The sequence below is a fragment of the Canis aureus genome, chromosome 1 (genome assembly GCF_053574225.1).
Source record: "Canis aureus isolate CA01 chromosome 1, VMU_Caureus_v.1.0, whole genome shotgun sequence".
NCBI classification, from domain to species: domain Eukaryota; kingdom Metazoa; phylum Chordata; class Mammalia; order Carnivora; family Canidae; genus Canis; species Canis aureus.
This window is the reverse complement of record NC_135611.1, coordinates 21,415,918-21,442,517: the sequence shown is the minus strand read 5'-3', so window position 1 is coordinate 21,442,517 and position 26,600 is coordinate 21,415,918. Positions and strand designations below refer to the sequence as shown.

General features: G+C 37.7%; 1 protein-coding gene across 1 annotated transcript in view; it reads left to right on the top strand.

The window, feature by feature from the left end:
• The window catches only part of LOC144310849 (uncharacterized), a 110,607-nt gene that overhangs the window by 75,370 nt on the left and 8,637 nt on the right, over positions 1 to 26,600 (top strand). The window contains exons 18-20 of the mRNA XM_077892496.1: positions 17,218 to 17,395; positions 17,752 to 17,827; positions 26,080 to 26,253. The gene's annotated coding sequence lies outside the window, so the exon portion shown is untranslated. The remainder of the gene's footprint in view (positions 1 to 17,217; positions 17,396 to 17,751; positions 17,828 to 26,079; positions 26,254 to 26,600) is intronic.

The following is a 26,600-nucleotide window of genomic DNA, read 5'->3' as shown; positions in this document are numbered from 1 at the left end:
AGAGGGAGAAGCAGGCTCCATGCAGGAAGCCTGATGCGGGACTCGATCCCAGGACCCCAGGATCACACCCTGGGCCAAAGGCAGGCACCAAACTGCTGAGCCACCCAGGGATCCCCACCACAACGTTCCTAATCTGAAATCTTCTAAGAAGATACTTTCCTGAGTTCTGGGAGGTACTTAGAGCCGTGATGGAGATGAGTTATCATGATGTGGGCATTCTGAAAATCAAAAACTGATTTCTGGATCCCTTGCTGAGTCTTCTAGTGCTCCTTTATTACTCTGCCCTATACTTATCCATGATGTTTTCCTGTGCACAGGAATTCATTTGTATTTTAGCACATACAAGTTTTATATGAAAACTATTTGCATTATTAGTTGCAAGCCCACTTACGTTGTAAGTGCTCCTGTGGTGTAGCCCATCTTTCCTTCCCCTGCATCAGTCTTTTTGAGCATGTGGGTAGCTTTATCACAGGAAAGTTTTTGATTAACTCTGAAGTCCCTATAGTCCTGTTGTCAAATATGGTGGTTCAAAAAATCTGAGTTTGTCAAATTTGGGTCATTTAATGAAATCAGGTCATTTTCCTTCTCTATAATCCCCTTGTTATTTTTTTGGTAATGTCTCCGGGTATGTACATTTAAGCTAATTTTGAGAGAGAGAAAAATATTAGAAAACTGAAATGGCAGTGAAATTTGAAAGATTGAAATAAGAAAATCTCTTTCTTCACAAAGAGCTATAGACACTGAGGAATGATTTCTTATCATCTTCTTCATGAGAAGAAATCTATAAATTCTACAGGAGGAGGAATATAGGTAGAAGTTCTTGGAGAGTAACCTCCTCTAGGATATTTAAAGACAGTGGAATTGGTCAATGCAGAAATTTCTATAATTTCCTTTTTGACTTTTTAAATTAATATTTATACTCCTATGACTGGGTTCATGTATCTGTTTTCTTATCCAAAAGAGAAGATAGCTTCTTAATGGAACTTTGGGACCTATTATTCCTTCCTCCATCATTGAAAATTTATCTCATATGTTTTGTGACTTGGAATGTGTATCAGCTCGTCTAAGCTTCTTAGGGCACCTGGGTAGCTCACTTGGTTACGCATCTGAGTCTTGATTTCTTTTCAAGTCACGATCTCAGGGTCATGAGAATGAGTGCCACGTTGGGCTCCATTCTGGGTGTAGAACCTGCTTAACATTCTTTCTCTTCCCCCCCTCCCTTTTGCCCCTTTCCCCATGGTCTCTCTTTTTCTCAAATAAATAAATCTTTTAAAGAGCTGCTGTTTCTTCTTAAACAAAATAAAGATAATCATTGCTCCTATCTTACAGGTCATGGTGAAGACTAAATAGGACAATGCTTGTAAGGCTCTAAGTTAGCAAAAGCTCTGGCAGGTGGTAAGCAATCCACAAATGTGAATTAGTATTTTAATTACTATTAATAAAGGAGACACCCCTTTCATAATCATCAGAAGGGCATGCATCTTTAATTTTTTTTCACGTTGGCCATGACCTGCCTTTGTTGTCCACCATTGGAACATTGACATACATTTATTTGTGTGTCTCCTGTTTAGGGTAAATGGGCATGTTCTGGTAGGAAAAGATGCTAACAGGTACTTCTTAAAGATAAATGCAGTAGGCTAACTGGTTGCCCTAGCAAAACTCAGACAATAGCATTCTTATTTTGAGACGGGGTCTCTTTATGTGGGATCAGTGTAAATGGCAGCAGATACCCCTCCCCACAGAAACAATGTCCATTTTTTTTTTAATGTTCATACTCATTTGATACAAAGATGACCATATGGGAGGGAGGTTTTGTTCTATATATATCCTTGTATTCCGACTCTACCAAATGTTAAGGTGATCTTTTGTGCTAGTTCGAACATTTTTTTTTCTTCAAATTTTAAAGTTTGAATGTTTATGGTCTTTTATCAAGAGAAGCCAGGCAAGTCAGCATGCTACTCCTGTCAGTGTCACATAGGTGATTGTGGGTTACAGAACAGGGACTTGGGCAGCATTTTGAAGGCTAGTCATCTGCAAAAGCCAGAAGAGGATAGGGTCAAAAGACAAGGAGGAACCGTATCTGAAGAAGTCATCCAGGATCAAAACTATGGCAAATTGGTCATCAGTAAGGGGTGGGATGGTGGTAGGGGCAAGTATGGGGAATTTTCCCGAGTCTATATCTACAAGAAAAATCATAAAGCAGAAATGAGATGAGAGAAGTCAAGATATTGGTCTTAAATATGGATGGGTTGCCTGGAACTTTCTTTCATTAGGTGTTGATTGAATGATATATGTGTGTGTCACTTGGGTCAGAGGCACAGGGTTTAACAATCTCAATAATAGATTTAAAGCATGTATTCAAATTTATACCCTTTGAGTAATTAAGGTAATTATCTAGAGATGAAGTCACTGCCTTCTGTGTTTCTTACTTTTGAAAATTTGCCAGACAGGACATGATTTCTTAGTTTTTTTTTTTTGAAAGAGAAAATCCTCTCTTGAATACTCAGTTCTATTTATCATGATAGAAGGAACAGACTGGAAATGAGAAAGAGAACAAGAAGAAAAGGCATATAAATGAAAAATATAAAAAAAATCTTTTAAAGATTTTATTTATTTATGAAAGACAGAGGTGGGGGGTGGGGAGGAAGGAACAGACACAGACAGAGGGAGAAGCAGGCTCCATGTAAGGAGTCTGATGTGAGATTTGATCCCAGGTCTCCAGGATCACACCCTGGGCTGAAGGTGGCGCTAAACCAGTGAGCCACCAGGGCTGCCCTGAAAAATATTTTAAATATGTGCATTGTGAAATGTATCATAGACATGTAAAATATGTATTGGAAGAACATCACCCAGATAGCAAAAGTCATTAGAGTGTTTTACAGTTACAGTGTTTCTGGGACCAAAAGGATAGGAATTAAACACCTACTTTTTTAGTTAGGAGAAAGATCTTGAAAAAATCTAGGACCTTTCAACATGTGTAAAATTTTGAAATTTAAAAGTGATAGATTAAAAAGAGTTTTTTTTTTTAAAAGATTTTATTTACTTATTCATGAGAGAGACAGAGGCAGACACATAGGCAGAGAGAGAAGCAGGCTCCATGCAGGGAGCCAGATGTGGGACTCGATCCCAGGTCTCCAGGGTCACGCCCTGCCAAAGGCAGGCACTAAAGCACTAAGCCACCCAGGGGTAACTCCCAATTAGTTTTGACTTTAGTTCAGTAGACATGAAGGGAACACTTAGTTTCACATGATACAGCATCCTGGTCTTTGTTTTCTGCACTGGCACAAAACAAAGATGAAGTCATACAAAATCTCAGCTCTTGCACCATCCTGTCATATTGTTGCTCCAGAAACTTGTCAACATGAAACATGTCTATGTTACAGCTAGTGGTTATTCTTGAGCAATGTGTTAATACATATTAATTGCTGGGTTAAAGATTATGCACATTAAAAAAAATTTGATATATTATTTCAGGTGGTTTTCCAGTTTGTACTATTTATAGTCACACCAATGCCCCCTATGTGCCAGTCCCTGCACTCTACGAAACCCCAGAATAAGTCTTTATATCTTATCAATCCTTTGTCTGCCTTATGTTTTTGGAAATATTTTTCTAGTGTTTCAACCTCTGTTGCTCTCCAATTGGACTGTGTAAATCCTTGATGTTTACTTCAATTTCATAGTGTAACTCATGGTTTGAAAAGAGATTAAAATTGCCCTGTCACTTTGATCAAACATAAACAGGGGGCTATACAAATATGGTACTTACAAATATGGTTACTTAGTTTCAGATACTCAAATGCCATCTAGTTGGTTGGCTGGACCATTCATTCATTCATTAATTTCATCAAGCATTTATTAAGTACCCTTTTAAAGATTTTCTGCTTGTTAGATATGTATACTTAGGTCAAACATGATTCTAACTCTGAGGAAGCTGATTAGTAGAGAAGATAAATAAATGCATAATTATAGTTTAATATACAGTGTGATAAGTGTTACGATATCAGAATGAACAGAGAGTTGGTAACACAGGATAAGGAAATCTCTAGTGAGATAGGAAACTCCAGGAAGGCACTTGGGCCATTTGAAATTTTTTTAAAAGACTTTATTTATTTATTTATTTATTTGAGACACAGAGAGAGGCAGAGACATAGGTAGAGGGAGAAGCAGGGAGCTCGATGTGGGACTCGATCTCTGGACCCCAGGATCACGCCCTGAGCCAAAGGCAGATGCTCAACCACTGAGCCACTCAGGTGTCCCAGGTCATTTGAAAATTTAATACATATTTAATAGATATAGGCATCAAAGGGCATTTTCTGCAGAAAGAACTGTATGAGTGAATATGCAGAGATGTGATACACATTGAAATATTTGGGAAATATTTTTGTATTTAGTGTCTTTGTCTGGATCAGAAAGTGTTGGAAAATGGTGGGAAGGAAGATAGAGATGAAGTTGGTGCAGGATAAAATGAGCTTTTTGTGGACCAAATTAAGAATGTTGAATTTTACCTTGAAAGTTTTGGGGGAAAGAGAAAGGAATAGAATTGCAGAGGGAACAGTGAGGACTTTACTTGCTGTGTTGTTTTTTTTTTAAAGAAATTTTAGATTTAGAGTAGAGTTGCAGAAAGGAGCGTTCCCCCACATGCCTTTTAACTAGATTTGCTTATATAATATCTAACCATAGAACATTTATTTAAACTAAGAAATTAACATTGGCACAATCCCATTGATTAAAGAACAGAACTTTATGTGATTTCACCAGTTTTTCTAACTTCTTTGTTCCAAAATCCAATCTGGGATTCTCCATTGTCTTCACTTGTTATGTTGCCGTAGTCTGTGATAGTCCCTCAGTCTTTCCTTGTCTCTCATAACCTTTATATTTTGGAGGAATACTGGTCAATTGTTTTGTGGAATGTTCTCAACTTGAATTTGTTTACACATGATTAGATTGAGGTTATGCATTATCAGGAAGGCTAACTCAGAAATGACATTCTCAGTGTATCACATCTGGGTGTACATTGATTTTTTTTTTTAAACTGGTATCTGCTGATGTTAACCTTAGTTGACTAAAGCAGTGTCTGCCAGGATTCTTTACCATAAACTTAGTATTTTTGCCTTTGTAATTATTATGTATTTAGGGAGTGTCAATTAAAAATCTGGAAGAAAAGCCTCTTGGGGATTTGGACACATCTAAGCAATGATGATATTATTATTATTATTATTATTATTATTATTATTATTATTAGACTGTACTTTCTGAGCTGGTAGTCTCTATCTCATTAAAGTTCATGGCTTTCTTGACAGATAAGTAGTAATTCAGACATTATTGCTCATGGAAGACTAACTAACCCAGCCTCATCTTGTGATCGACATTGTGACGTATTCCACACACACTTACTGTATCTAAAGTTGCCTAGATCTTTAACCTCCAGTTCAAACTCCCCCTTTTTTTCTCTCTTTCTCAGATGTCTCTTCCCCTCACTGTATACATTCATTTTCTCAGGTCTTTTCCACATTAAAGAAAGTTATAAACAGAAATCCCTCAAAAATCTCCTTTGACCCTGTGAGTGTCTTCCTAGCAATCACCCTTTTCACACACTTCTTTCACAAACTTCCAGAATATATAATTTTATACTATATGTCTACTTTCTGTAACTAGCCCAGCCCATGGCATTCTAGCTTTGCTCTGCCAAATAATTAACATCACTCTGTTAGAGTCATCACAACCTTTCATTTGACACTTTTCAGTAGTCACTTCCTGCGACATTTGATATTGTTGACCATGACCTCATTCCTGAAATGCTTTTGTCTTTCTTGGCTATGTGGACAGTAATACTGTCTTTGGGTTTTCTTGTGGACATCTGTCAGTGGACAACAGGCTTTGGACAATCACTGTCTATTTCAATTATTCTGGAATTTAGAGTCCTTTCTGAGAATAATGGCATCTTCATGTTTGATGTTATTTTATTTTGAAGAATTCAAAGGTTTTTATTTCTCAGAGCTTTATTTTTATAAATATACATTATTAGAATATTAATATATTATTTTATAATATACACATTAGGATTTCATAAAATATGCAACTAAAACTTTCTTAACTACTTAAATAATAGTCTTGAAAGGTAAACTTTGTATCATTAAGTGAGGTCAGTAGATATGCTTTTTTATTGAATTAGCCTAGGTTTTATGACCATTTAGATATGGGAATTCCAAGGATATTAGCAACAACAAAAAAAATAACGAGCATATATATTAATAACTAAAATTTTTTGAAGGAATTTTTCAAGTACCTTGCTTAACCTATTAAGATAAATTAAGTTGCATGCAACTAGTTATAGGCTTTGAATCTCAGAGCACTTCATACTTTATTTTACCATTATTTGACAAATACTTCCAGTTGTCTCAGTTTTTAAAATTCCAGTTGTCTCAATTTTTCTTAGACAAAGCAAATCCAAATAAATAAAAGTACATTAAATGTGAAAGAACCACTGAAAAACACAAAACTCAAGGGTAAAATTAAAATATGAAACAATGTAGTTTCCTAAGATTTAAAAATGACTTTAGTGAAATATTAGTGAGTACCCAAATGAAGAGAAGAAAAGACTTCTGGTTTTTGAACTATTTGAAATTCAAAAGGATTGAAAATTATTTCAGGTTTAATACAGTCAAATCTTTGCACAGTTCTTTGCCTGAATAAAATGAGAACTACTAATAAACATAAAATTAGAAAACAATGATTTAAACCACCTTTGAGTGAGCCATAGTTATTTAATGGGAAACATTTTGCTTCCTTCCTTTTATTTCTTAGTGAAGGAGTGCTAGAAACCATTCAGGAGTGTTAAGAGAAGTACAATGAAAAATAAGCAAAAAGGGATAAAGAGATAAGGAAACATGTCTGATCTTCAAAGCTCAAATCTATTTGGAAAATAGCATTTTTCATTTTGCCAAGCATTTATTGAAGTTCAAATAAGTAGTAGAATAAAGCCTTGTCTTGGGAAGAAATGGCACTTGGCTTAGGAAAATTAAAACATTGAGGTCTCATTATACACTGTCATAGTGCATGTTTTATTTAAAAACTTTGATTTTTCAAAATAAAAATTGTAGAGATTCTTGGGTGGTTCAGTGGTTGAGCATCTGCCTTAGGCTCAGGGCGTGGTCCCGGATTCCCAGAATCGAGTCCTGCATCGGTCTCCTTGCATGGTGCCTGCTTCCTCCTCTGCCTCTGTCTCTGCCCCTCTCTCTGTATGTGTCTCATGAATAAATAAATAAAATCTTTAAAGAAAAAAATTGTACATATATAACTGTAATGTGTTTTTATATAGATATATTGATTACTGTAGTCAAACTAACATATCCATCTTCTCAACATAATTACCATTTTTTTTCTTGTGTAATGAGAGCACCTAAGATTTCTTAGCAAATTTCCAGTATACAATACATTATTATTAACTGTAGTTACCAATACTGTACATTAGATCTCTAGAACTTCTTTATCCTGTATGGCTACAACTTTGTATCCTTTGGCAAACATCTCTTTATTTCCCCTACCTCCCTGCTTCTGTGAATTTGACTTTTTAAGTTTCCACATCTAAGTGAGATTATGCAGCATTTTTCTTTCTGTGTCTGGCTTACTTCACTTGGCTTAATATTCCCAAGGTTCATCTATGTTGTCACAGATGTCATGATTTTCACCTTAATTTTTGTTGAATAATATTCCATTGAATGTATATACCACATTTTCTTTTTTTTTTCTTTTTTTTTTTTTTTATACCACATTTTCTTTATCCATTCATCCACTGATAGACACCGAGGTTGTTCCTGTATCTTGGCTGTGGTGAATTATGCTTCAATAAACATGAAAGCATATATCTTTGAGGTGCTGATTTCCTTTCTGGTGTTCAATAACTGTTACTAAACATTTTTCAGAACTCGCTATGGCAGGAGTGTCAGCCATCATTACTTGTTTGACATAGACTCGGAGGCTGCAGATTAGTGGGAAAGCTTCACGGTGGACAAAAGGGAAGGCTTTAGTTATGCCCTGATTGGAGGCTGATGGCTTGGGGAAGCTGGAGGTGGACCAACAAGAAGCAGGTCATCTTATGTAGTTGGTTTGGGGAGCATATTTGGTTTTCTCTTGTTGGTCCTAAGTTGGAAGAGGGAACAAAAATTAGGAAAGCTGTTAGTCATTGACTAACACCTGACTGTTCTAGGCCAATTGTGGTTTGTCTTCCCAGCTAGTTGCTGCTGGAAGTTGTAGGTCCAAGTTCTGTTGCCACATATGGTCTGGCCATGGTCCAGTTGTAGAGTCAGTCTTTCAATTTAGTATACCTCAAATATCTAACAGTTTGAGAGCCTTATTTGATTTTTGTCCCTAAATTTTATCTACAGAACCATATATATGGTAAATGCTTAATAAATAAATATTTGTGGGATGGTGAGGAATCCGAAGAGTAGAGCGCTGAAGTCCTATCTGTGCTGCACCCCAAGACTGCTATCCATTGCAGTAGCCGCTAGCCACATACAGCTTTTGAGCACTTGAAATGTAGCTAGTCTGAACTGGTGGTATAATGCACACCAAATGTCCAAGACTTCCTATGGGAAGAATATAAATTATCTCATTAATAAATTTTAAAAGTATTTACAAAATGATAATGCTTTGAATATATATATTTGATTAAATAAATAAGTTCACTTCACTGTGGGGTTTTTTTTTTACCTTTATAAAAAAATATGGCTACTAGAAAATCTAAGAATACATATGTGACTTGGATTATATTTCTACTGGCCAGTGTTGACCCAAGGTAATTTTTTTATGTGTAAGTTTCCTCTTCAGTAAAATGAGGCAACTAATTTCTATAGCGTGTTCCTTTTTCATTGCCTCAACATAAAGATATTTGAAAAGACTGGAAACAAATTTGTGTATTCATTTATTCATTCATCAAAATATGTTGTGTTTACTATGTCTCAGACAATAACCCAGGGGTTGCTTACTCTTGATCTTTGACAGTTTGCGGGGAAAGAGGCTTAAAAGGCGGATTTGTTTGGTAGGCATATAAAACTATTTAAACCCAGGAAAATTTCATGGGAAAATGCAGCCTAGTTCTCACACTTACTTATTGATAATGTTGTAAGTCACTTCTCTAAAAAAAGTAAAACCGACACCAAGAATATCTGAAATTCACTTCAGGAAGATCTTTGTTTACACATTTCCATGAACCAAGTTTTCCCCCCACTTATAAGCTGTATGACCTTGATAAATCCCTGAACCTTGTGGGAATCACAATCTCCTCCCCCTAAATTGGGTTTACCTCATGAGATTGCTCTGAAGCTCAAACTAGATAATATGTGTGAAAAACCAATATAAATGTGAAGGCTAATTATGTTTATTATTAGAAACAATTATGGCCATTAGGTTAAAATGAGGGTATTAGGAAAAGAGCAGTTTGGAGACCCATGAAATAACTTTTAGCTTGTATAGATTCTAATAGAAGTAGAAGAAGCCAAATAAAGAAGTATAAATATGCAAAGCATAATATATGATGTTAAGATCTAACCTTCACATGGTTCCAGGCTGCATTTTTTATTAAAGGTATGGCCTGAGGTCTTATTTTTTGTGGGAGTCAAAATGAAAAAAGAAAATCAATGTTCCTCATTAACTCTGATGGTGTTTTGATAAATTTTGGTTATCTCTCTTCACCTAGCCATATAAGGATAATAAAATTGTTGGCAATAATACTAGATTACAAAAGGGTAGATATAAATGTCTAATTCAGAGCTATGTAAATTGACTAGCCTCCTTCATGATCCAGGATGGTAGCTATGCAAGGCTATGCAAGGCTCCTAAACACTTGATATGTGGCTAGTCTGAATTGTAATGTGTAGTAAATCTAAAATACACACTATATTTTGAAGATTTAGTATGAAAATGAGGAATGCAAATATATTTCATTAGTGATTTTTAAAAATTGACTACATATCGAAATATATTTGGGTTTGTTGAATTAAGTAAAATCTACGAAAATTTACTTTTTTATTTTTGAATGGGGCTTCTGGAAAATTTAAAGTTAGATATATGCTTCACATTTGTGGTTCACATTATATATCTATTGGAGAATGCACCCCAAGGCCCTTCCTAGTATGATTTAAAAGTTCAAGTCCTTGTCTCAATGGATTTTGGAATCCATTTCCTCTCTGCACATCCATTCTTCCTATTCCTTTCTTCCAGAAGGCATTAACTAAGCTGCCAAAGCAGAGATCTAGGTAAATTGCTTAGAAAAAAAGGTACCAAACATTCTTTCTTCCTGTCCTTTAGGTTTTCTTACTTTTTTTTTTTCTTTTATCTCCCCCCTAGTTGGAGAAGAGAAAACTTTGGTCACAAATGACTTGGATAGAGTTCCTGTCAAAATTCCTTGAGTTAACAAATAGTTGGAAACCAGAAGATGATTTCTCTTTGCCAGTCAATGGTGAAAGATTTGGTTTGAAGTGATTTATCTGCTCATATATGCAATAAGCACAATTTTTTAGTTTTTTTTCTTTTTTAGGGACTAATTTTCTCTTCCACTAGATATTCCATTTAAGTACCATGTCTGACCACAAATATGTGTCTAGAAGGAAGGCTCATAACATAAATAGATTTAAAGCCTCTCCCTGTATGTGCTCTCTCAAACCCTTTTCTAAGAAAAAGAAATAAAAGGGAAGAGCAGAGATTTATGAGATCATGTTTTAAAGTCAACAGAAGGAATAGAGAGATTCAAGATTCTTTAGAATTCCTGAAAGTAAAATTTTTAGTTTACAGGATTTTGTGCACATAATATGCCAAGTATGGTGGTAGGCATTGATAACACAGACAAAAATTATTTTCCTCATTTAGCTTATATTCCATGTGAAGACAAATAATAAATAGTTAAAAGTACGATTTTCAAGAGGGCCATATATAAAATGGACATGTGGCAAAGATTGTATTCAGCTCATTAATTAATGGAACAAGTAAGATGTTAAAAAAACTTTAAGGATCATTCAAGAAGTTAGGTATTTATATCCAATGTTAGAACAAGGTTGCTTGGTTAGATACGAAAACTGGTTAATCACCAAGGGGGATGTAAACCATAAACTTTGATTTTAGGTGTTCCACCAGACATCTACTGGATGTTATTTGCATCTTTACCAGACCAGATAAAGATCTTTTAAGTTGACCTCTGCTTCTACAAAATTTTTTAAATAACCTATACAGCAGAGAAGTAAATCTCAGCAGTGCATTAAAAGAACACCCAAATATTTAGCTATTTCCAAGTTTTGGATAATTTTACTGAGACAAGTAGCTAAGATATATATTATTTTGGATGGTGGTAATTACTTTAGGGAAAAATAAAGCATATAAGCAGATGACTGTGTTTGTATGTTTACTTTTTTTTACTTTTTATTTTTTACAGATTTTATTTATTAATTAGAGCATGCGGGGTGGGGAGACAGAGGCAGAAGCGGACCCTTTGCTGAGCAGGGAGTCATATGCAGTGCTTCACACAGGGCTCATCCCAGGACCCATGAGATCATGACCTGAGCCAAAGGCAGCCACTTCACTGACTGAGCCACCCAGGTGCCCCATGTGTTTAGTTTTAAAGAAGACAACTTTGAGAAATTGACCTTCGAATAAAGATGTGAAGGAAGTGGGAAAGTAATAAGTATATAGAAGTATAATAAGTAATATCTAGTGGAAAAAGATGCCAAATAGTGGAATAGTGAGTGCAACATCCCTGAGAGGGGAATCTGATTGGCAAGACATCAGAGCATCAAGGAGGCCAGTGTGGATGGAGTTGAGTGAGAGACTGTGAAAAGGTGTAGGAACTGATAGCAAAGAATTTATAGTAGAGGGTGGACCAGGTCCCATAGAGCCTTGTTGGTGATTACATGGTTTAAAATGGTCCCTGAGTACAGGCTCAAGTGCTATCTTGTGTTCTTAAGCTCAAGGGAGCTGTGATATGCCTCAGAGAGAAGATATATGTTAGATAAGGTTTGTTTAGACCTGAATTACAGAGCTGTTGGCCATAAATTCAATGTTAATAAATCAGTGATACATATTATGTAAGACATCTTTAAGCAGAAGCACATATAAAACAAGGTTATGTATTGGCCTTTTGATGAAAATATTGTGATTAAAAGCTTGCAGAAACCTAATCCTTTATTTCTTCTAGGAGCAATGGTTCAGTCTTTGCTAATTCAATGTTTGCAGTTACTTTATAGAACATAACTACTGCAAATAACAATAACTGACTGTGTGCTATTTATATCTCCAGGGCCTAAAGAGTGTAAGTCTCAATGTATGTCTATGTAGTAGAACAGTCAGTAGCTACTGGATATTTGCCAAGTCAATGAAATCTAGGGACGTGGGGCGAGATGTGCAGCAGGGAAGAGCTCTGTTAGGCCACAGCTTGGGGTCCGTCTGTTGGCCAGGGCAGCCACCGCACGTGGGAGCCAGCCAAGTCCTCCCCGGGTGGCAAGGAGACAACCCTGGACACAACCGTGAACCCAGTGTAGTAAGGTAGAGATGACTCTAGCTGGGCTCTGCTACTTTTACTTATATGTGTAACTTAGAGAAAATCATTTTACCTCTTTTATCTTAATTGTCTTCTACAACACGAGGCAACTGGGTGAGGCTACTGTTGAAGGCTCCTGTGAACTTAGAAGAGAAGGAGCTGGGGGATGCGACAAAAGCTTAAACCCCATATTATATTCTTTCCCTGATGCCCAAGTGCAGAAATCCAGATCACTGCAGACGTTGCAGTGTATGGATTCTGTCTTCAACTGAATGCTACCCTGTTCAGACCATTTCAGTGATGGTTCTGCACAACGTCCTTTTTTTTTTTTTATTTTTTTTTTTTAGAACGTCCCTTTTGACACAGAAGGGCTTGCTTCTGCAGCCCTCTGGGTGAGATGTGCATGGTGCTCCCAGTCACAGTCAACTTGAAGTTTGTAGTTTAGGTCAAATGAAATATTTTCAGAGCTCAGTGTGTATTCCCAAAACAGCAATAAATCACTCAGAAAGTTATGTGCTCATTTGCACATGGCTTCAAATTACTGATTTAGCCAGCTGAGGGCACACATTATGGTTTTTCAGCATATGATTTTTTTATTTCTGGTGTTCTGATCATCCAGTAATTAGTGGATACAGATGAAATTACAAGCTGCTGCCATTGCCTCAAATGGTCAGGTTTTCAGGATGCCAACTCCCAGCTCCTTTGGAGTTGACATAAATATTATGGAAGCAAAAAATTATAGTCATTTGCAGGGAAATCATGTGTTTAATTGCCAAGTGAAGCAGAGGAAAAATAGCAGAAGCACACATCATGTATCAGTTAATGTGAGTGCATTATTGCATGTTGCAAAGGGGTCTAAAAGGACTTTTCAATAGCAAAATGAAAACAAAACTATTCTAAAAAATGCCATCTGTGAAGCCTCTAGATATGTCTGACTGGCTCATTTCCTTTCAAAAATAGTCCCTGCATTCCAAAAGCTGTTAATAATGAAGGGAAACAACCATGGAGTAAAAATGGACCATGGCTGATGGGAGTGGGACTTAATGTAAGGAGTTGCAGTTGAAATAAACATGGAGAGGAATATTCTGCAGACACATTTTGTGTAGATATTTCAGTGTTTACTGCAGATGGCACTTTAACACAACATAAGACTCCTCAGATTCTACGTGCAGGTGGATTATTTTGAAAATACCAAACTCAGAATTTACTTTTAAGCATTTATTTCTAAATAAATGTTATTTACTAAAAAAATTAGTGCTTTTTCCTCCTATATCCCACCTTTTTAATTAGTGGACTTGTCTCATGGGAAAGACAATTGACAACCATGTAAAGTTTTATAGGAGGCCAAAAATTAATTTAACTTGGAAATGATGTTAATATATTTCCATGTTGGATAGACTGCCAATGACCACAGAAATCTTAACGTAATAATCTGTAATGTGTTGTATTACTCTTTTTAAATTACTAAATCAAATACTTCATCTATTATTCTAAAAAGCAAAGATAAAGCTTTTATAGATTCTGTCTCTGCCAGGTGATCAGCATAATATCGTGGCCAAGGTCATAAACCCTGGAGTCAGATTTTCTGGTTTTGATTTCTGTCATTTACCAACATGTGAACTTGGACAAGTGTTACACTTATATATATATACACACCCTAGAGTCTTCATCTATAAAATAGAGATAACACCAGAACCTGCCTTGTAGGTGTTGAGACCTACATGGGATGATACGCATGAGGCAGTTGTTAGTCTGTTCCCTGGCATATATGATGAACTCAAGAGATATTCTCACATTCATTCATTCATTCATTCATTTTTAAAAACTATTTTTTTATTCAGGAGAGACAGAGAGAGAGGTAGAGACACAGGCAGAGTGAGAAGCAGGCTCCATGCAGGAGCCCTCTGTGGGACTTGATCCCGGTACCCCAGGATCACATCCTGGGCAGAAGGTGGTGCTAAACCGCTGAGCCACCCAGGGATCCCTTCTCATGATTATTATTTTTTTTCCTCATGATTATTTAAATAGCAGCTGGAAATTCTAGCATATAGCCAGAAATTAAGTGGTGACATTTTTTGTTCTATAATGATTTTAGGTAAGATGATAAAAAGAGCAGTTATATTCTGAGAGTTGAGAGTCTGTTACTGTTCTAAGCCCCTTGTTTTATCTTATATAATCTCCACAATAATTGTAGGATATAGGTATTATCCCATTTTATAGGTGAGGAAATTAAGGTTGCTTAAGGCTATCAGTCATGCCTTTTGAAACAAAATACTGTTTATTGAGTGATGGCTTTGTGCCAGGCACTGTTCAGTTTATTATTTTTTTTAATAAAATAATTTTTATTGGTGTTCAATTTACCAACATACAGAATAACACCCAGTGCTCATCCCATCAAGTGTCCCCCTCAGTGCCTGTCACCCACACTCCCCCACCCCCCGCCCTCCTCCCCTTGCACCACCCCTAGTTCGTTTCCCAGAGTTAGGAGTCTCTCATGTTCTGTCTCCCTTTCTGATATTTCCTACCCATTTCTTCTCCCTTCCCTTATATTCCCTTTCACTATTATTTATATTCCCCAAATGAATGAGAACATACACTGTTTGTCCTTCTCCGATTGACTTATTTCACTCAGCATGATACCCTCCAGTTCCATCCACGTTGAAGCAAATGATGGGTATTTGTCGTTTCTCATGGTTGAGGAATATTCCATTGTATACATAAACCACATCTTCTTTATCCATTCATCTTTCGATGGACACCGAGGCTCCTTCCAGTTTGGCTATTGTGGACATTGCTGCTAGAAACATCGGGGTGCAGGTGTCCCGCACTGTTCAGTTTAAATTGTATTCCTTCTCTCTCAGTCCTCACAACCTAGGTTGTGGTTAGTATCAATATCTTAATACCAGCATTCACATATGAAGGAACATACACACAGGGAGATTAAGGAACTTCTAGACAAACACATAACTAAGAAGTGTCAGAAATAAGATTTTATTCCATTAGTTTGATTCAGAATCCTTGTTCTCAACTACTATGCTGAAAGAAAAAACAAAGAATGCACAACCATGTAAAAAAGAGTTATTATGATAAAAATAAGGTAAATAAATGACAGAAATGTGGGTGAAATATATAAATGGACAATTTATACTGGAAGAAATAACAATTGGCTAATGTCCATATGATACTGCTATTGCCAGTTTCTCTAAAAAAGACAACTTTAAATTACAATGAAATATGCCTTTTCACTTATATTTTGCAGAATATGAAAAGATTGATACCATTGTTGATACAAACTTGATAGAGGTCAATTTCATAGAACCTGTGAAAAATGGGAAATGCATACATCCTTTGATCTTGCAACTCAACTTAATAGAAATCTATTTTAAAGAAATAGTCACACATATATATATAAATACTGTACAACAGCGTTTATTGTATCATTATTTGTAACAGTGAAAACTAGAAAACAACTGAGATATATCAGCAGGGGAATGCTTTAATAAGTTCTAGTTTTCCATACTATTGAATATTATGTAGCCACTTAAAATCCAAGAACAAAGTAGATCTATATTAAATGTTATGTTATAAAAAAGTCTGCAACGTTCTGCATGTTGTTAAAAACCAGGTTGCATTATGTTATATATTTGGCATAATTAAATTGATTTATTAAACTTGGAGAGGGGAGTCTTTTCATTTACCTTCTATATTTGTATATAGAAAACATCCTGGAATAAAATTCATAAAATATTAACATAGTTATTAGGAGTATTCATGAAAATTTATGAAAGATTTGAATTTTGCTCTAAATGCTTTGGTATTATTTAAATGCATTAGAATAAGTATGTCCCATTATAATGCAAATAGTAAAGTAAAAGTATAATGTAAAAATAAAGTGAAAAGGATAAAAGGAAGTAAGTACTGTACCAAATGTAGATAGCTTGTAACAGCAGAACTGTAATTCAGGCTAAGTCCTGGTGACTTCAAAGTTATTGGTGTTCTCTACTATTCCAGTATTCAAGATACCATAGAGCATTACCGAACATTGCTGCCGCTTCTTTGTATATTGTCTATAATATTTATATTAATTATATTTATATATTCATAAAATAAGTGTAAATATTTATATATCATATATAAAAATTGTATATAATACATATTATATATAAATACTATATATATTGTTTTCCTAGAGACATATATTACAACCTGTCAGGAAGGAGATGAGACTTTATTTTCCAACTTATTTTCAATCCTAGATTCATATGAGATTTTGACCATGCAGTGGAATGGAACAGGGTGAGGACCGAAACAATTCTACTACTTTTTTATGGACACTTAAATGATGATAAGTTTATAGATCTTTAGTTAAGTACTCACCTGTACTTTGCCTCAGTTTATGAATGGTAATTGAATAATTCTCACCATGACTTCTTCACAAAGATAGTACTAGAGTACTCACAGAATATTAAAATGGAAGTATCAGCCAAGATTTTAAGATGAAGAATATTGTTATAGGTTGATTTCTGTCTTCCCTCGATTCGTATGTTGAAGTCAGTACCTCAGAATGTGATTTTATTTGGAACTAGGGTTGTTGCAGATGTAATCTGTTAAGATAAAGTCATACTGATGTAAGGTGAGCCTTTAATCCATTTTGACTGATCTCCTTACTAAAAGGGGATATTTGCTCACAGACGCACGGAGTGCCATGTGGGAATGGAAGCAGAGACCGGGTGAGGCCAAGTCAAGGAACACCGAAGATTGCCAGCAAACTACTAAGAAGCTAGAAGAGGGGCATGAAATAGATTTTTCCTCAAAAGGAGCAGATCCTGCCAAAACTTGATCTCAAACAAACTTCTAGCCTCAAAAAAGGTAAGACGATAAATTTCTCTTATTTAAGCCACTCAATTTGTGATACTTTGTTTTTTTTTAATTTTTTTAAATTTATTTTTTAAATTTGTGGTACTTTGTTATGGCAGCCCTGCAAACAAATACATTGGATTTCAAAGTAAGTTGTGGGAAAAATCAGAGTGAAGATTCATGTACTGGATCAAGTGTGTGGTAGGTGAGAAATCCTGGAAATGTGGGTAAGAGAATGTAGGCAGAGTCCACGCTAATTGTCAAAGAGAGTGTCCTGTTCCGTTATATGCCAGCCCCCAGAATGTGAAGCCATTCTGTAACATGCCAGTCAAGAATTTATTTGGTCCCCTTGCCTTCTCTCTTTACAGGAGAGGGATAGAGAGAGAAACAGCTGACCCCCTGTTGCCTCCACCTGCTGCAGCCCTCCTTCAGCCTTGCCTGAGGGTGAGAAAATGATTTAACTTTGTGTCACATTTAGAGTTTGCACCGCTAATACTCTGATTTCCAAATTGCAATAGTATTTGGCAAGTTAATGTGATTCTGGGACAATTGATTAATCACTTAAACGTAATAAAAAAAAACTCTTAAGACTGCTTGAGATGTCATGTAGGGGCAGAGAAAGAACTATGTTCCTTCCAAGAAATGTTAAAAGGCAGAGGGAAACAAAATGAAGTTCCAGTATGATTACATTCCACAAGTTGTGCTTATTCGAATACTAGTTATCTTGATATACAGGTACTTTGAAATGAATATCCTTTCGTAATTTTAGCCATCAGGATATGTTATTATTAATATGATTAAAGTTCTAAATAAAAAATGTGTTAATCATTTATTCTTTGTACAACTTCTTGTAGAATCTACCATGAACAATAAAAATATTTTGGGGGTGGCTTATGCGTGGGTATCTATTATATGTTTAAAATTATACTTTACCATTCATGTTACACTTTGTCATTTGGAGCAGTATTTAATCATGGAGCAGGGAGAAAATGACATTTTAAATCTTTTCTTTAGAGGTGGTGGGGAAGGAGGTTGTGTCTCCAAATAGCATTAAGTCTAAGGAAGTAAAAACCAGCAGGTCCATTTTACAGGGGTGTATCCAATGTGTGGAATGGTTTCTGGTCCACTTAATCTGTTCCCTCGATCCATACCTGTTTAGATCCTTTGTAATAATTGACATCCAATTAAACGCAGCCCTTTGTGCATACAAACTATAAATTCTAGTGTAAAATGATGAATGCTAGAGTTGCTTTCAACATATTCAGGACCCGAGTGTGGACAAGAAATATAGAAAAAATTCCGGGGGTATAAAATGACCAAAAACATGCCAGTAAACTTTTGAAGAAATATTTAAGTCTTTTATATACAAATTATTGCCTGCTATTTTTGTTTTTAATATTTGCATTCTCTTCTGTTGCTGTTTCTGTTTTTCTTCCCACTTAAGCAAAAATTCATTAGCAAATTCATAAAATTTGTTATGCAGTTATTTTTTCATACAAGTGATTAGAGAGGTAGTGACAAATTGCCTTTTTAAGCGGTCATAAATGCTTTGACTTTGAGAAGTTGTGAGTTCTAGGGTGAACAGTAAATTCACACTTCTGGAGAGCAAAAATTAAAGTAATAGAAGTTGTTTAGATTTGCGTAAGCATATATGACACTACAAAGACAAACAAGGAAATAATTACTCTAAAACTAGAATAGCGTTACCTCCAGTTGTGCCTCTGGGAGGGATGTAGAAGGTTTCTGGGATATGGGTAAAATTTCATATCTCAGTTTGGGTGGTGCTGACGTGTGGCTATTGATTTTATCATTATTAATATGCAATTTTTCATGTTTGTGCGATATATTTTTAAACAAATTATTAATTTTTATTTTTTTATTTTTTATTTTTAAAATTTTTTTTTTTTCAATTTTTATTTATTTATGATAGTCACAGAGAAAGAGAGAGAGAGGCAGAGACATAGGCCGAGGGAGAAGCAGGCTCCATGCACCGGGAGCCCGATGTGGGATTCTATCCCGGGTCTCCAGGATCGCGCCCTGGGCCAAAGGCGGGCGCCAAACCGCTGCGCCACCCAGGGATCCCAAATTATTAATTTTTAAAAGTTTTAATAAGAAAGCAAACAGGTAAACCCAAGGTGGATATAGGCACATGCCAGGACTATTCTTGAGGTAAAAATAGGAAAGAAAAAATATTGAGAGTTGAAAACAAAGTTATTTACATTTAGCAACAAGTCTTTACTGAGTGCTTATTATTTGTTGGATGTTTTCCTAGGACCTGAGATGCATTACTGAACAAAATCAAGATCCCTGCCCTGTGGATTCTGGACAGGGATAGAAGTGCCGACAGTAAATAGCAGACATGAAAAAATGATAAATCACATTTTTCCTGTTTTCTGTGACAGTCACTGAGTATAAGAAGGAAAGCACAGAGGTTTTTAATAGTTCAGGCACTCTTAGGCTGATTGTGCAGAATTGTTTTCAGTGCATTTTAAAAGAAATAATTTATACCTACCACTTATGGATATGGTCCGAATCATAGAGAATTGCATTTATATAATGATCACCTTCAAAATATGATTCTATGGTTGGTATAAAGTTTATGACAAAAAAGCATTATAATAAGAGCAAGTATTAGCCTTAACCTCAGATTTCTGGAAATGACTTTGAATTTTATCTCAGGGGCGCCTGGGTGGGTGGCTTAGTCCATTAAGCAGTTGCCTTTGGCTCAGGTCATGATCCCAAGGTCCTGGGATCTGGCCCTACTCAGTGGGAAGCCTGCTTCTCCCCTCCTGCTGCTTCCTCTGTGGCTCCCTCTGCACACAAGCTCTTTCTCTCTGTCAAATAAATAAAATATATATTTTTTTAATAAATAAAATCTTAAAAAGAATTGTATCTCAGGAAGAACTCGGCAATAAAACAAAGTATGGATAAATCAGAAGCTGAAAAAAATCACCAGTAAAAAGTTTTTATTCTCTTTAGTAAGAAACAATTCTGAGCTGTAGGAGAAAAAAAGTCTTATAAGTAACACAGGAAAACAAAGGAGAAAATGTGCCAGTGGAACAGACACCACATTTCAGATATGCTTAGGAGGCTATCAGACTAATGGTGTGGGTTCCTATGTGGCTTGGTAGGATTCGGGTCCCCTGGGTCAGCTGGTGTCTCCTGGAGCAGAACGACCATGGACTTGTTCTCAGCATCATCCAGGCTCCCTGAGCACTCCAGCCTTTGAAAGCAGATCAGAGCCAAAGGCCTGTCCTGAATCTGTCATCTAGCAGATTGTTAAAAGGTAGTTCAGACAAACGAGGATTTCTTCCATGTGGTTTACTAGAATAAAAACAGTTTAGGGGACAGAGAGGAAGCCAGAGCAGGGAGGCAGAAGATAGAACATGTTAGTAATTCCAGATCCAAAGGAAGATTGAGAATTCCACTCTAGCTTTTAGAACTCACTGTGACTTGGCCCATTCATCCGTTTTTAATCACATTCTCCTACTATGTGTGCTGTGTTCAAATATTGCTATATGCTAGAAATAGCTCTGGGTGATTTAGAAGGTGCTGGTAATAAACTGTAGTCTACTAGACAGCCAAATAAGAGGATGCTCTGGATTTAAGATTTTATGTCTTAACACCAATTATTGTTTATGACTCTGTAAGCTCTATGATTTTAAACTTTGCTTTAAACACAGAATAAGAAAATAGTCATCAGCTGGAGCTTTTTGATATACAACTTGATTCAGAAAATAAAATATTCTTAAAAGTCTGGACAACTTTTATCTCTTTTCATCTTGATTAAATTTGTTTAGTGAATGGAAATGACTAATAAAGGAGAAGTACTTGCTATAGCTAAATGCTGAACACAGACTGATGTTCCATAACTGGCAAAATTAACACTGGCAAATTTACAACTGATTTTGATTGTGTAGATTTTAATTTCTCAAGAAATTGTTGAACGAGAAAGAGAATCATAAACACATTATGAATTTGAGGAATGAAAATAGTTCCTGAACTTGGTTTTCGGGGTTTGAAATGCAGGATTCTGAAATTCACTCATGAATGTAATGCAAATAGTTAATGTTTAAATCAATTATAATTAGGACAAAATCATTTTTCTCAAACCAATATTTGTTTAGGTAAAGAAAAACTACAAACTGTAATGACCATGATGCATGAATTTGATTATTATTCTCCTATGGGTGATTTCAAACGTCAGCCTCAGTGGAAGAATGATTGCTCCTCCTTCCATAATCTCCCATTCCACACTCTTATTAAAAAGACTCAGTGGTGAGAAATTTCAATTTTTCTTGATTCCAGAGTACAGATTGAAGACGTAGGCAGAGGAGCCTCATTTCTCAGTCCCTTGTGAATCTGTGGAATCAGTCGCTTCAGGTTCATACTTGCTGGTACCTTGACATGTTCTTGCAGTTGCCATTGTGAATTTGGAGTTGTAAATTTCCAGATGTTAAAAAAAAAAAAAGTCCTGAATCAAAACATTGTTGTACTTCCAGTGTTCTCAGTAATTAAGCTTCTAGAAGTGTATCTAGATCCAGCAAGCTGTTTTGAGAATTCAGAAAAATAACTCCTCTCTAGAAACAGAGCTTAACTAGGGTCTGTTTGGCCTTTATTTCTACAAGAGCCTTCATCTTTTATCTGGGTTCTGGTCAAATAAAGAGCAAGTAAAGAGAGACTGATTGATGAAGACTCTCTCAAATCCAGCAGTACTCATCCTTGGATGTGCATTGAAATTACCTGAGAGTTTACAATACATGGACTCCCTGAGTACCACCTCCAGAGATACTTATGTAACTGGGGTGGGATTTAGCCCCAACAGGGAAAATTGTAAAAGCTCCTTGGGTGATTTTAATATGCAGCCAAGGATCTGAGATCCACTGCTGGCTTGCAGGCCTAATGTAATTAAAATACAGCCTTCAGTATTTCTAAAGTTGACAAGTTGATTTCCAAAGACATGGAAAACATGGCACCGAAGTGTCATTTTGATTCCTTCTTGGGATCACAGGTTTTCTAGGACCATTTTAAGACCTTATTCCAAGGGCATTCATGCTCTTGGAGTTCACAGCCTACCTCATATCAAGCATATTAAAATGCAGCCACATCCCACATTAATATAATTGATTCCTGATTATGTGAGTCATATTGTGCTAATTGTTAGTATATTAATTTTTAAGTGTTTAAAATGTTGAAGTCATTTAGGGCTTTTGGGACCAAGTCTCAAACATTATTAGAGACTTGCAGTTTCTTGGCATTGATGGATAACAGAGTCCAAGCCCCCTTAGCACAACCCTCTGTGGAGGACAAACGGAGAACAAAGTGACTCTGTTTACCTGCACTGCCTCAATGTGGCATCATGAATTTGCACCCTGGATCTGAATGTTTGAGCATATTCCTGACTCCGTCTCAGATGTGCACATTCAAAGCCCCTGCTAGGGAAGCTATCAGGCTTAGCTGCTGGGAAATATGGATGAAGATATGAGCCTTGCCATTGCAGCTTGCTTGCGGACAGCAGAGTTCTTGCCGCGAAGCTGGCCCGGCAGCAACTTACAGAACCCTAACATGCCTGAGCAGGAATAGTAACTGTCTCCCATTGACTGCCAGCCAGTGGCGACAGGAGAGCTTGCGCTGTAACAGCTGTAGGACACATCTCCCCGTGGCTGGCCCTGGTCTGCTGGCCAGGGCAGACTGCAGGCCAAGAGGACACTGTCTGAGGCTGGAGAGTTGTGGAGGGGTTCCTCTGCCTCGGTGCTTGCCTGTGTGACTCCCACCCCTAATTCTGATGGGGCTGAGTGGTAATTCAGGAAGAAGCACTCAGATAAGGAATTGGTGGCTTCAACAGAGAATTTATGAAGACCAGAGCCTCACAAACTAGGATAGATTCCCTAATTCTACTATCAGTGAGGCTGTTGGGAGTGAGATTGCTCCTTAGGCTGTTATGTAGCTCAGTCCCTATGATTTCCCCCTTCAATCCTATACCTGATCATCACTTTAACCTTCTTTTCATCATGGAAATATGCTGGACAACAGTTTACCATGTAAGAAACCCCCAGAGGTTTGTTTCTGTTTTTTGTTCTTTTTTTTTTAAGATTTTATTTATTTATTCATGAGAGAGGCAGAGACACAGGCAGAGGGAGAGAAGCAGGCTCCATGCAGGGAGCCCGATGTGGGACTCGATCCAAGGACCCTGGGGTCACGCCCTGGGCCGAAGGCAGGCCCTCAACCACTGAGCCACCAGGTGCCCAGAAACCCCCCAAATTATTAAGTATATAAAGATGTATTCAAAATCATGACTAATCAGAGAAAAAAGGCAAGTTAACATAAAGAGTTCAAACAATATAAAGAGGTATATGTCATATAAAGGGGTATAGTGTTATACTGGAGATTCCCAGCCATGGCTGTGCATTAGAATCACCTGGAAAGATTTTTAAAACCTCAACACCTAAGCCCTACCCTAAGGGATTCAAATCTAAACGGTATGAAATTGAACACCAATAAAAAAATAAATTAAAAAAAATAATAATAATAAAGAGGGACCGTGATTTGCCCATCCTCAATAGCAATGTGGGTCAGACGCCAGAGGTCCCTGGCTGAAATCTCTCCTCAAAAAAAAAAAAAAAAAAAAAAAAAAATCTAAACGGTATGGGTGGGGCTTGAACATTGGTTTTATTTAAAAGGTGTTTCTCCAGGTGTTGCACTGAATTGAAGGCCTATTGCAATGCAAAAAGTTACAAAGCTGGGTCAGTGCAGGCAGGTGGCAGTGCTTCTACAGAGTCTGGCACTACTTGGTCAAATTAAGGACAAACACATCTGTGCCTCAGCAATTCCCCTAATCGAGAGAGAGAGAGAGAGAGAGAGAGTCTCAAAGAAATTTTGCCTTGTCTCCATCAAGTACTTGTACAGGTGTTGATTGCAAACTTATCTGCAGTGACCAGAGCTAGAGACAACTTGGATATCCACCTGGGAGAGTAGATAGCTCAAGGGGAGGCTGTGCAAAAAGTGGGTAGATTAACGTATGGAGTGCACTATCCCTGGGTCTTAGAGGCAGAGCCAGAGCAGTAAGAATCTGAACAGTCGTTCTCATTTTGCAAAACCATCCACGCTGTAAGGTGGAGTAGAATGGGAGCAAGCTGGGGAGATGAAAGTGAATAAGGGAAGAGCCACGAAGAACCAATAATGATGTTGTGCTGTGAACAGAGGAATAGGAGTCACACACCCATCCACACCTAGGTGAAGAGGGAAGAAAGAGATCGGTGGGGATGGCAGTGAGCAAGGAAAAGGGCAAAGGGATGGGGCAGAGAGCAGACGCGGAGATTGGACCTCAGGACAGTCCAGTTTGAGGCTAAAGGCAGGATGCACCCTGAGGAGGCAGGAAGCAGGGGTGAGCGGTTCAGGTCGGGGTTCCTTCGTGCAGAACTGGAAACTCTGACGCGGGCTCTCAGGTGGAGTTCAGATGGAAGGGAGCCCCAAGAAGCTCGGGCTTGAGGGAAGTCTCGGGAGGTGGGCCTTCCCTGACGGGTCCCTTTTGAAGACCTAGAAGAGGAAGGCTATGCCGGTCGGTGCAGGAACAGTACGAGGGCAAGTAGCCCGTGGGACTGGAAGACAGTGGTCCCCGCGCCCGGACATGAGCTTCAGTTCGCTGAGAGACACCCGGTGCAGGAGGAGACAGAGCCCGGCCTGGCAGGAAAGAGGAAGCTGGCGATGAAGGGCCGACCTGGAAGTCGGATTATGAGGCAGTAGATGAGCCGAGGGGGAGCTGGAGAGCCCGCCAGCAGGAGGCCCCCGGGGCTGCTGCAGGGAACCCCAGTGAGGTAGTCTTGAGCTGGGGTGCAGGTGGGGGCACGGCCGGAGGGCACCAGGTCTCAGGATCTGGCGGCTTGGCTAGACTCGAAGAACTATTAAAATTGTTGCCACTGTTTCAGGAATTTGGGACATTATTTTAATATGAAAATATGATGCTGTTTTGAAACGTGAGGCAGCATAGTGTGGTGGCGAAAGTTGGATTCCAGAGCCAGACCTTCCCAGCTTCCACCTGGACCAGCTGCTGAACCTCTCTGTGCCCCCGAAACGCTGCTTGTCTATGAAATGGGGAAACTGTCTCTTAGGACTGTCCTGAGAATTAAATGAGCTAATGTTCATAAAGTGCTTAGAACACTGCTTGGCACTCAGTGAGTACTAGTTAAGTGTTTGTTAAATAAACATAAATAAATGACTCTTCGTAGGGTTAGGATACAGATGTCTTTTTTTTTTTTTTTCCTACTAAACAAATGGTGCTGGAGGGCTTCTGTTAAGGGAAGGTGTTGGTCTCTAAGCATCATGGATTAGGAGATCCAGCTGGATTAGGATAGGGCTTTGTGGTCTCCATTTTGGATTTAGGGCCTGGAAATCGTTAAGAGACAGAGTCTCTTTCCTACAGCCCTAACACCCGAACCTGGGGGAATCCTTTTTTTTTTTTTAAGATTTTATTTATTTATTCATGATAGACATAGAGAAAGAGAGAGAGAGAGAGAGAGAGAGAGAGGCAGAGACACAGGCAGAGGGAGAAGCAGGCTCCATGCAGGGAGCCTGACGTGGGACTCGATCCCGGGACTCCAGGATCATGCCCTGGGCTGAAGGCGACGCTAAAGCGCTGAGCCATCCGGCCTGCCCACTTGTGGGAATTCTTAATATTCTGGATTTTCTTCTCTCCACAGCTCCTCAGACCCTGGAGCAAGCTCTTTTTGTGTGGCTGACCTGGATTTTATGGCAAACACACCTACCTGGAGAAAGTGTGCAGCCCTCCCTGTTGAGACACAAGGTGCTGAGTCACAAGGAACTGGAAGGCTCCAGATGCCCAGGCGTGGCCCTGAGGGTGGTGTGGGCTTTAGGTGAGGTGGGACCTACACACTCCCTGAGGCTCGGGGGAGAAGGGATGGAATGAGCCCAGGGCATTTAACACTACGCCTGGTGAGGAACATTTTCAAACTCGTTTCCATTGAATTACTTTTCACACAGTATTTAAACCTGAATTGTTATTATCAAAAATGGGAGAGAAAAAAATCCCCCAACTTCCTCTATTACACTTCCTGGCCTTGGGGATGCCAGGTGTTTACATTTCCTCTTTATCTTCAGTTTACTAATTAATTAATTTATTTATTATTTTATATTTTTTAAAGATTTTATTTATTTATTCATGAGAGACACACAGAGAGAGGCAGAGACACAGGCAGAGGGA